At 51.9% G+C, this 12,534-nt stretch overlaps 1 protein-coding gene across 2 annotated transcripts in view; it reads right to left on the bottom strand.

Moving 5' to 3' along the window:
• LOC116939775 (mechanosensitive cation channel TMEM63B-like) overlaps positions 1–8,978 on the bottom strand; it is a 53,390-nt gene extending 44,412 nt beyond the window's left edge. For both annotated transcript variants that reach the window (XM_076064614.1, XM_076064619.1), the window contains exon 1: positions 8,871–8,978. The gene's annotated coding sequence lies outside the window, so the exon portion shown is untranslated. The remainder of the gene's footprint in view (positions 1–8,870) is intronic.
• Between the last annotated feature and the right edge of the window lie 3,556 nt (positions 8,979–12,534).

Here is a 12,534-nt window from a genome sequence, read left to right as displayed (position 1 = left end):
TGACGTCATTTATGGACGGCCCCATAGCCTCAACAGACTTTTGGGCAAGCCCTGTTTAGCGAGGCCGGCCCAGCACACACGAGGGTGGGTGGACAACATAACGCTCTTCCGCCTTTGTCTCCCACGTGGCGATGGTTACACACCGCACCAGGTACGCATTTTATGCCGAGTCCACCTAGGGGAGGCGGCCCACGATCGGTTCAAATAATCGTCACTGCTGTTGGATTCGTAGCACAGCACGCTAACCGCTGCACCACCGCTCCCCAATGCACACACAGACACGCACACTACTCTCAATGCAGCACAATGATGCCGCACCACAATATTTAATTATGTATCGAATTCACCACTTTTACAACTTCCCACTGCTTTGCTGTACACGGGTGGCGAGTAATGGCAACCTGTCAAACAGAAATCATCAATCGCCATGCGCTGGGCATGGGGCAGTACAGCAAAGAGGTTACTGTCCGATCCGTGTGGATTTGTTTTTTAGGATCCACCGCTCTTATAGGATTTGGCCAAGCAGCCCAACATCTCAAAAGGAAAAAAAAAAACAAAGTCTCCCTCTATCCAATATCCATTGGCTGTCCTGAGCAAGTGGTAGAAGTTCGACATTCAAGCGACGGGGACAAGTCTCTCTAGAGTGCAACCACCGTAAACTTCCCACAAAGTGGTTACCCCTATGTTATCAAACCCCGCAAAAGGAATGACATTTCTGAGCAGATCCTTGACTTTGAATTCGAATCAAACCACCAAGGGAGCTGGGAGCGAGAGAGAGACCTGGGAGTGGGAGGGAGATGGATGGAGGGGGGAAGCTGGGAGATAGGAGCTGGGAGAATGGAGCTGAGTGCAAGACGGAGCTGGGATGAGAATGGAACTGAGAATATGGAGCTGTGAGCGAGAGGGAGCTGTGTGGGAGATGGAGCTGTGTGGGAGAGGGAGCTGAGTGGGAGATGGAGCTGTGTGGGAGATGGAGCTGTGTGGGAGATGGAGCTGGGTGGGAGATGGAGCTGTGAGCGAGAATGAGCTGTGTGGGAGATGGAGCTGTGTGGGAGATGGAGCTGTGTGGGAGATGGAGCTGGGTGGGAGATGGAGCTGGGTGGGAGATGGAGCTGGGTGGGAGATGGAGCTGGATGGGAGATGGAGCTGTGTGGGAGATGGAGCTGGGTGGGAGATGGAGCTGTGAGCGAGAGGGAGCTGTGTGGGAGATGGAGCTGTGTGGGAGATGGAGTTGGGTGGGAGATGGAGCTGGGTGGGAGATGGAGCTGGGTGGGAGATGGAGCTGGGTGGGAGATGGAGCTGTGAGCGAGAGGGAGCTGTGTGGGGGATGGAGCTGGGTGGGAGATGGAGCTGGGTGGGAGATGGAGCTGGGTGGGAGATGGAGCTGTGAGCGAGAATGAGCTGTGTGGGAGATGGAGCTGTGTGGGAGATGGAGCTGTGTGGGAGATGGAGCTGGGTGGGAGATGGAGCTGGGTGGGAGATGGAGCTGGGTGGAAGATGGAGCTGGGTCGGAGATGGAGCTGGATGGGAGATGGAGCTGTGTGGGAGATGGAGCTGGGTGGGAGATGGAGCTGTGAGCGAGAGGGAGCTGTGTGGGAGATGGAGCTGTGTGGGAGATGGAGTTGGGTGGGAGATGGAGCTGGGTGGGAGATGGAGCTGGGTGGGAGATGGAGCTGGGTGGGAGATGGAGCTGTGAGCGAGAGGGAGCTGTGTGGGGGATGGGGCTGGGTGGGAGATGAAGCTGGGTGGGAGATGGAGCTGGGTGGGAGATGGAGCTGGGTGGGAGAGGGATCTAGGTGGGAGATGGAGCTGGGTGGGAGATGGAGCTGGATGGGAGATGGAGCTGTGTGGGAGATGTAGCTGGGTGGGAGATGGAGCTGTAAGTGAGAGGGAGCTGAGAGGAGAATGAAGCTGTGAGCTTGAGGGAAATGGAACCGGAGGGGAAGGGAGCTGGGGAGCTGGGGAGTTGGGAGAGCGCTGGACCCATCACCGCAGTCGCACTGTATGAAGAGCGCAGTCAGCGACTGTCGGGGAGTGCGCGCGTCAGCGAGAGCCGAGCCCGAACATCCCAGAGGCACGACGCGATCCAGCAGCAGAGCCATTAGCACGTTGGGAACACACACATTCAGACACACACACACATACAGACACACACACATACAGACATACACACACACAGACACACACACACACAGACACACACACATACAGACACACACACATACAGACATACACACATACAAACACACACACATACACACATACAGACACACACATACAGACACACACAGACACATACACAGTCACACACACATACAGACACGCAAAGACACACAAAGACACACACACATACAGACACACACACATACAGACATACACACATACAGACATACACACACATACACACACACAGACACACACACAGACACACACACAGACACACACATACATACAGACATACACACACATACAAAGACAAAGACACACACAGACACACATACACACATACAGACACACACACAAACAGACACACACACATACAGACACACACACATACAGACACACACACATACAGACACACACACACATACATACAGACACACACACACACATACAGACACACACACATACATACAGACACACACACACACATACAGACACACACACATACATACATACAGACAGACACACACAGACAGACACACACATACAGACACACACATACAGACACACACATACAGACACACACATACAGACACACACATACAGACATACACATACAGACATACACACACATACAAAGACATACAAAGACAAAGACACACACAGACACACACACATACAGACATACACAAAGATAAAAGATCCCCCGTATAGCCTTAACAGACTGTAGGGGCAAGTGCTGTTAGCGAGCACCTATGAAGGCCGAAACGGTACTCGAGGGGGTGGGTGGCCAGCACCACGCCCGACCGCCTTTGTCTCCCCAGTGGCGATGTTTACACACCGCACCAGGTACTCATTTGAGGCTGAGTCGACCTAGGGGAGGCCCGGGACCGGTTCAGATAATCGTCACTGGTGTTGGCCGTGAGCGGGAATCGAACCCGGGTCGCCAGGTTCACAGCGCAGCGCGCTAACCGCTACACTATCGCTCCCCACACACATACAAAGACACACACATACAGACACACAGACACACACACATACAGACACACAGACACACACAGACAGACACACATACATACAGACACACACACATACAGACACATACACGGTCACAAAAACAAATATCTCTCCCACATACAGTACACGCACTCACTTGCGCACACCCATACACAACAAAGACAAAGCCCCCACCCCCCGTATAGCCTTTGCCAATGTAGGGACAAGTGCTGTATTAGCGAGCACATATTAAGCCGTCACGGTGCACTAGGGGGTGAGTTACCAGCACCACGCCCGGCCGCCTTTGTCTACCCAGTGCTGATGTGTTTTTTCCTCTCTCACAAAGCACCGGGTACTCCTTGAAAGGCTGAGTCGACCTAGGGGGAAGGCACTGGACTGCTTCAGACAACCGTCTCTGATGTTCGCCATGAGTGTTAATCTCTCTCGGGCGATGGGAACATAGGGTGCAATAATGAAGGGTTCCTGGATTGCGGATAGCCGCACCTTGTAGTCTAGTGGTAGTGCCTTACGCCGACATCCCCTACTTGCAAGACCAGCCTCCACAACAGCTGTTCCGAAAATGATTGAGTGATAAATTCAGCTCTGCGTGCATACCCGACCCAAGCGCGACATGCCATGCCGATATTACTTGCCATATTATAAGCTCGCAAACGGCACTTTCCACAACGGTATGTGAAGGACACGCTCTCTGTGGATCTTTGTCTTTGTGTGTGCGCGTGAAGTTATTTGTCACGGCGTCACGTCAAGTTTCACAATCTCTCTGTACTGGCTCTTGGTGAAGAAGCATCGCTGGGTTGGTGGTGCAACTCTGACCCCCCCCCCCCAGCACTGAGTGACGGACAGGAGATCAAAGATTCACCCGTATAGCCTGGATAGACTGTTGGGGCAAGTGCTGTTAGCAAGCACCTATGAAGGCTGGCACGGTACTTGGTGGGTGGGGGGTGTTGACACACCGCACCAGGTACTAATTTGAGGCTGAGTCGACCTAGGGGAGGCCCAGGATCGGTTCTGATAATCGTCACCGGTGTTGGCCGTGGGAGGGAATTGAACTGGGGTCGTTAGGTTCGGAGCGCAGCGTAGCGCTCACCGCTACAGCTGCCCCCCCCCCCCCTCGTCTCGCCACCTCTCACCCCGCTACTCGTGACCCCCACGACTCGCTCAACTCATTGCGAAACGAGATTCTCATTTTACATTTCACGCTCAGATGCGACACCATTTGTCGATCAAAACAGCTATCCCTCCCAAGTCACGGGACCGCTCCCTTGGGCATCGCTGTCACAACGGCGGCAACCACGCATGGTTTAAAAAAAAATGTTTATTTTGTTGCCAAGAATTGTTGAAAATGTTGTCTTCTTTTTGTCCTATTGGAACACCACCACCTCGCATGGCAGTGCGACTTCCTCGTGTTCGCGTGCGGGCTCACAGACTTGGATACCACAAATCCTTTAAAAGTGATCCTTTGAACCTTACAGTAAGGGAGTGTCAGGAAAATTTAAGTGGGTTTTTACCAACCTTAATATGTTTTGTTTGCGCAGTCATTGGTGCCTGGGATAGAACCATGAACTCACTACACCAGAACACCCGGTTTAATGACAAGCGGCTGAAACTGGGGATTTTAACCCAGCATCTTGCTGGCTCCAGCTCATCGTTCTGACCTAAGCCACCCAAGGGACCTCGCTCCTCCAAAATATTCGGAACACCTCCAAGTTTGAATAAGCCTCCTCACTTTAATAAACTATTCTCGCCTAATCGTATGTCCAAACATATTAGCTCCGTGTGGGAATTGACGTTTTACGATTCATGTAACCCTTGCAACTTATGTTTAACCGAGATAAGACAGAATATTATGGAAACGACACAAACATAATCTGTCCTTCAATCTAATCGTAACCTCGAATCGAAACTCCACCTCTAAAGACACCACCACAACCACTATTGGTACCACACTCACCGCCACCACCACACACAGACACCGACCGATGCAAGCCACGACTACACCCGCCATCACCACCACTCTCAAAACTTACCACCAGAACCATTATAGACACCAACAAAACTGCTACTACTGACGACACAACCACTAGTGACACCACCATTGCCATCAGAGCCAAATACCCCCCTCCCCCGTATAGCCTTAACAGCATGTCAGGGCAAGTGCTGTTAGTGAGCACCTATGAAGGCCGGCACGGCACACGAGAGGTGGGTGGCCAACACCACGCCCGGCCGCCTTTGTCTCCCCAGTGGCGATGATAACACATCGCACCCGGCACTCATTTGAGGCTAAGGCGACAGAGGGGAGGCCCAGAACCGGTTCAGAATCGAACCTCGAGTCGCTGGGTTCGTAGCACGGGGCGCTAACTGCTACGCCATCGCTCCCCACAACGCTGATCAATGATGGTTGGTGAAGGGGAGAGAGGGGGGGGTCCATGACCAGTTCGGATATAATTTGCCAGCGATCATGACCAGGAATCGAACTCCCGAACGTTATGGACATGCGGTAGATTGGACTCTTGCAGCGTTAGGACGTGGTCGATGTGGGGAAACGAGCGCTGGGGCTGGGGGTTCAAAAAGGCCCGAGTGGACAAAAAAATGAAACTAAACAAAAAAAAGATTTTTTTTTCCCCCCATAAAACAAAACCCGAGAACGTGAACAACAATGACTTGACGCCTGAATGCACTCGCTGTTTACAAATAACCCCACGGTATTCCTGCCGCTCTGTGAGCTGCATCGCTCAGCACCCCTTCTAGGTTAAGGGTCAAGCCAAAAAAAATAAACCGTTGTTCCAAAATTCATTAAATTAAGCGACGGGCGTCGCAGTATACACAGCATAATACGAACGACACAAAAATAATCTATTGCTCAATCAAATTGTAACCTCGAATGGAAACTCCATCACCACTAAAGACACCACCACAACCACTATTGGTACCACGATCACCGCCACCATCACACACAGACACCGACCAATGCAAGCCACTGCTACAGCCACCATCACTTTCAACGCTTACCACCATAACCAGTACCACTAAAGACAGCAACACGGTCACTGCATCGCGTGGCGCTTTCAGATGCGCTTCTGCGGCCGTCTGGAACGCTCTTCCTTCCTATATTAGGACGCCACTGGGAGTTGTGCACTTTTAAATGCAGATTGAAAACTAATTTCTTTAGAACTGCTTTTGTGTTTAGTTTGTCATACCTTCCCCCGCACCTCCGATTAGCATGGTTGGCTACGCAGGGTGCGAAAGAAGTTCAACGTACATGCATACGACTGGCTCCACAACCACTCGTGACACCACCAAAGCCCATGTCCAATCTCATCGTTGCTCGTTCTGTTCACCATTTGACAAAGCGGTTACATCACAGTGGTGCTCCCCCTCAATACGCTCGGACCTCGAGTGGTGGGGGAGGTCGCTCCTCCCCCCCCCACCATCCCTTCCCCCTCCACCCTCAATTCGTCCACTCAAGATGTTGGTGTCTGACACTTTGTTTTTTAAAACTGTTTATATCCCCCCCAATAAAACCACTCTGTTCTAAACTAAGCTGTAGCACGCGCCTGTGTTGAAGCGTCAAATGGGAGCATCTGGTAAACGAGAAATATTTGTTCATCACGGCTGGCACTGCTGATCATCCGCGGAAAGGCGAAGTCAGTCCACAGTTTACGTGTCTAAATAAATGCCCCTGGTTCGCACAAGTCTGGAAATCCATTAGGTGGATAGACTAGAAGAACACTGATCCTGATTTGTAAATACCAAACATAAGGCGATGTTATTACTCAGTGATGCAATTGTCAAACACGCCATTGCAGTACTCCTGAAAACTCAGTGAGGATTTGATGGATAAAGACATTACATACGGGCAAGAGATGCAAGATTATATTCCAAAATACGAGCACTCTCAAATTTATATCGAGCCCATTCAGCAATGTTCAGCTTGAGAGGGCCATGGATGTACGATGGGAATTGTTGCCACGAACATGATTGTTTGACCATACTTCACCAAGCTGATCAATGCGGGTTGGTGAAGGGAGGTTGTGCCCAGGAGCGGTTCAGGTATCATTCGCCACTGATGTTAGCCGTGGCCCAGAACGGAACTCAGGTGTTATTACCATCTGCGATATGGGAACACTCATTAGCAAGCATATCAACGCGTTCTGGCCGTCTGACTCGAAGATCTGAATCTAGCAAGGGAGTCTTGATTCATGGCATTAATAACCGATACCATTAAATATTTACCAAGTCCATTTGTTCTACTCTCTATATGAGGTCCAGAGCGTTATACATCCGCTGCTATGTCGCCGGCGACTTGCATTCGATCATCGGGCACGTCTAACAACAGTTTGCTGAGTGTCGATCATCCAAACCGATGCTGGGCACCCTCCTCTCATCGTCAAACAGCACTGACCAGCGTGGTGAAGTATGGTCAAGCAATCTCCGCATAACTCCGGCAGGGCGGCCTTCATCCGGCATTGTATTGACTGGGGGCTGTCAATTGTAGAGGTGTTATTATTGGTGTTGCTGGTGTTGTCACTTGCTCTGTTGCTGGGGCATCGAGTCATCGTGTAGCTGTCTGCACGACGACACGGAAAACTGGGCAGGCGGTTGCGTAACGAACACCTCACACGACATTGCGAAAACACCACTCACCACCACAACTCCGAGCGAGCGGGTGAGTGAGTGAGTGAATGAGAAGTGGATGGGTGAGAGGGTGGGTGGATGGGGTTACAGGGTGAGTGAGTGGGTCGGTGGGTCGGTGAGTGGGTGAGTGGATGAGTGAACACGTGAATGGGTGAGAGGGTGAATGGATGGGGTGACAGGGCGAGTGGATGAGAGGGTGAATTAATGGAAGGGTGAAAGCACTTTGGGTGATAGCAGTGTACGTGAATGGGTGATAGCAGTGTACGTGAATGGGTGAGTGAACACGTGAGTGGGTGAGTGGATGGGGTGACAGGGTGAGTGAGTGAGTGAATGAGTGAACACGTGAATGGGTGAGAGGGTGAGTGGATGGGGTGACAGGGTGAGTGAATGAACACCTGGATGGGAGAGGGTGAGTAGATGGGGTGACAGGGCGAGTGGATGAGAGGGTAAATGAATGGAAGGGTGAAAGCACTGTGGGTGGCAGCAGTGTACGTGAATGGGTGAGTGAACACGTGAGTGGGTGAATGGATGGGGTGACAGGGTGAGTGGGTGAGTGAGTGAATGAGTGAACACGTGAATGGGTGAGAGGGTGAGTGGATGGGGTGACAGGGTGAGTGAGTGAACACGTGAATGGGAGAGGGTGAGTAGATGGGGTGACAGGGCGAGTGGATGAGAGGGTAAATGAATGGAAGGGTGAAAGCACTGTGGGTGGCAGCAGTGTACGTGAATGGGTGAATGGGTGAGCGCGCGAGAAAGTCCGTGTTTGTACGGTGAGGGAAGACTCACACCACCATCCCTAGTCTGCTCACCTTCTCATCCGCTCACCTCACTCACTCAGCTACTCATCCACTCACCCACTCCGCCTTCTCACCCGCTCATTCACTCAACCTCTCACCCACTCACTCACCCACCCACACACTCACTCACCCACACATTCACTCACCCACACACTCACTCACCCACACACTCACTCACTCACCCATACACTCACTCACCCACACACTCACTCACCCACTCACCCACTCACTCACTCAACCTCTCACCCACTCACTCACCTGTGCAGCTGCGCGAATGCGCGGCGGTGACTTGAGCTGGGAGTAAATGTCGGGGGCTACTTGCACGAGGCGAGCTACGGTGAGATCAAGTGCGTTCGCTCCGTCTATCTCCCTTTCTTTCTCTCTGCCGTCCTCTTTCGCGTCTCTCCCTCTGTGGTTTCCCTCCGTCTTCTCGGGTTGTTTCTCTCTCTCTCTGTGTATGAATGCGATCTTCACTCTGGGTCTCCTTCGCTTCTCTCCTCTCCCTCCGTGGTTGTGTGCGCGTGTGTGGCTGCGCTCTGTGTCACCTCTGGTTCAGTCTCGTCTCACCGACTCTCTGCTTGTCTCCGGCTATGTCTCTTTCTTGCCACGTGCCTCTCTCTCTCCGTCTTGTCTCTCTCTCTCTCTCCGTCTTGTCTCTCTCTCTCCGGCTTGTCTCTCTCTCCCCGTGGCTCTCTCTCGCGGCTTGCCCGGCTCTGCTCTTGCGCGTTACGCAGCTTCAAACTTTTCCGCAATATGACGTGGCCCAAGCCTCGCCTCCCTCCCTCCCCTGTGTTTGCCCGAGGCGGCGAGAGGCGGGGGGGGGGGCGCCGTGGGGAGGGGGGAGAGGAGACGGAGGGGGGAGCCCTGTGACAGGCGTGGGGAGGTTTTAACGTGAGACGGAGGCGAGATAGGAGAGGCGATAGGCAAGAGGGGGATGAGGGAGGGAGATAAGAGGACAGAATGCAGGGGAGATGGACGAGACAGAGAGGGGATAAGGGGGGTGATGGAGGGGTAGGAGAGAGGCGGTGTAGATGAGAGATGGGAGACACTAAACAATGGTACCCCTTTAATACCCCCCCCCACTAACCAGCGTGGTGAAGTGGGATCAATCGACTCTCACGACGCTCACACATCGCGGGGAGGGCCTTCATTCAGCGGTGGATTCAGAATCTGTATTTATACTGTAGGAATCCGATTACCTATAAAGCTCTTTTTCACAGATAGCTCAGTAATAGGATTGAAAGGGGGAGGCTCTAATTTTATTACCCACAAATGCAAAAAAACAATCCTAAAGCCCTAATCAGCGCCTTTATATTTGTGTCAATTATTTCGGGTGTTTCGTTATTTTCGAGGATAATTTTTTTTGTGAAACCCCCCCCACCCACGGAGTATAGGAGATCAACGTTGGGGTCTTTACAACAACAGTAGAAACTATTCTAATGTCACGCTGGGGATGTTGAAGAGGGGGACCTGGGGGAGTTGAGGTGCTTTCTGTTGAGCAGCCCCTGGTTCAACCGGGTTGTCCAGTTTAGCCAGTTTTATTATAGTCTCAGCTCGGTCACCAGCTCTCAATAATAATAATAATTTATAAAGCGCCCTTAAACAATCGTTGTCCATCATCGGCCTTGGTCAATCCACAGCTGGATGAAGGCCTCCACAAACTGCCACGGTCCTGTCACGATCCTGCGATGCGACGAGACACCCGAGCGGATTATTCAGTGATATTGACCACGGTAATTCTCTTTACGGTATAACACCAAATACAATCGGGTAACTTGCGTGTTTTTATTTAATTTTGTCATTTGTGAGCAAAGACAAGAAGGGAACAACGACAGCCAGCAACACACACGCACACACAGACACACAGAGACACACACACACAGATACACACACACAGATAGACACACACAGATTCACACACACAGATACACACACACAGACACACATAGACACACGCACACACAGACACACACACAGACACACATAGACACAGACACACACAGATACACACACATAGTCACACGCACACACAGACACGCACACACAGACACGCACACACAGACACACATAGACACAGACACACAGAGACACACACTCAGACACACATAGACACAGATACACACACAGACACACAGAGACACACACACAGACACGCACACACAGACACATAGATACAGACACACACAAAGACACAGATACATACACATACACACATAGACACACGCACACACAGACACGCACACACAGACACACACACACAGACAGACACACAGATACACACACAGACACACACACATAGACACACACACAGACACACACACACTGATACACACACACATAGACACACACACCGTCACCGCTCAACGTCTTCGCCGGGCAGCACACCCTCCAGAGTGTAAGACGCCCTCCCCGTCAACCTGCCCCACCCCCGTCAACCTGCCCCACCCCCGTCAACCTGCCCCCCCCGTCAATCTGCCCCCCCCCGTCAACCCGTCCCCAGTACTTTAAAGCAAAACTTCGGGTTGCGTCTGACGATCCGGTCGCCGTGTGTGAGACAGACCACAGACTCACATCGCTTCATTGACGCATGGGGCACACGTGTGGGGCTGAGTCTGACGTAATACCATAACCCGTCAACCCCTCATCAGTGCCCGACCTTATCACAGGCCAATTTAGACCCCATTGGTCACCCCGTGCCCCTTATACATCTCAACGTTCATTCTACAAAGTCCCATCGCAAGGGAGAAACACAACACAAATAGACAATCTTGATTTGAAGCTTTCGTGACTGCAGGAATCCATACTCTTTGGTTCTTTCGGTAAAGTCACGTGGGTATAATTCGGATGCCCTCCATCTGATGCGATGTATTTTATTTTGTGACTTTACCGAAAGCACCAAAGAGTTACAAATCGACAAACTAAAAATGTTGGCCGTATTGAAACGGATGTACCGCCGCGTGGACCTCAAAACTCAATTTCCCTGAAGGCCGCTTGTGTTGTGGCCGAAACGTCGTGAGAATATTATTGTGTTATTTTATTTTATCAATTTATTATTTTATTATCATTCTACGTGACTTTACCGAAAGAACCAAAGAAGAAGAATACGTGGGTAAACCGTGTGGGTTGACACGGTATGGAACACGGTAACGATCACTAACCGGGCCGTTCAGACACTCGGCGGCAGACGCTTTTAGCTTCCCGAGAATGATTCCGATGTCCCTCCATCTGATACGATTCTTATTTTTGTCCACCGCGTGAAGCAGAAGGGGTTGAACTTCAACACCCTTCACCCCCCCCCCCCCCCCCCCCATGGTGGTTACGTCTTATAAATCCGGACAACACGGCGAGATCTGCACCAACTAAGCAAGGCACCTGCCAATGAAATCATCGATTCGTCCATTGAAATGTGGCTCCTCTATGCTTTCGAATCGCGCTTGGCCGCCGATCGTTTTAAGACGTTCACGCCGTCCGGCAGCTGAGTTCGTGTGGCCCCCATGCAGCCGCTGGAGGCCGCTACAATGTCCACGACAACGTCCACCAACACCATCAATTCTTGAGCCTCGGCGTGGTGGGGCAGATAGCGGCGGGGATCTTAACGCGGTTGGAAACTGTTGCGCAACGTTCTCTGGGTGTTGATCGCTCGCTGGTGTTATTGATCCCGGCCATTAATGGGCTATCGAGCGAGAGAGCCACGCCTTTCGCAAAGTCAACACACCACGCGCAAAGCTCCCACGTTCGAACCGATATAGACGGCTGGGGGCAAATGCTGATAGCGAGCACCTATCAAGGCCGGGACGCCACACGAGGTGTGGGAGAGGGGCGTGGGTGGGGTGGCTGGCACCAGCAACATCCCCGGCCGCCTTTGTCTTCCCAAACACGACGTGACAAAATCAGCCCGGGTGCGGGAGGAGCGAGCCCTTTG

Source organism: Petromyzon marinus, chromosome 6 (genome assembly GCF_048934315.1).
Source record: "Petromyzon marinus isolate PM22_M1 ecotype Great Lakes invasive population chromosome 6, UKy_Petmar_22M1.pri1.0, whole genome shotgun sequence".
NCBI lineage: Eukaryota > Metazoa > Chordata > Hyperoartia > Petromyzontiformes > Petromyzontidae > Petromyzon > Petromyzon marinus.
This window is presented reverse-complemented; position numbering and strand designations above follow the sequence as displayed.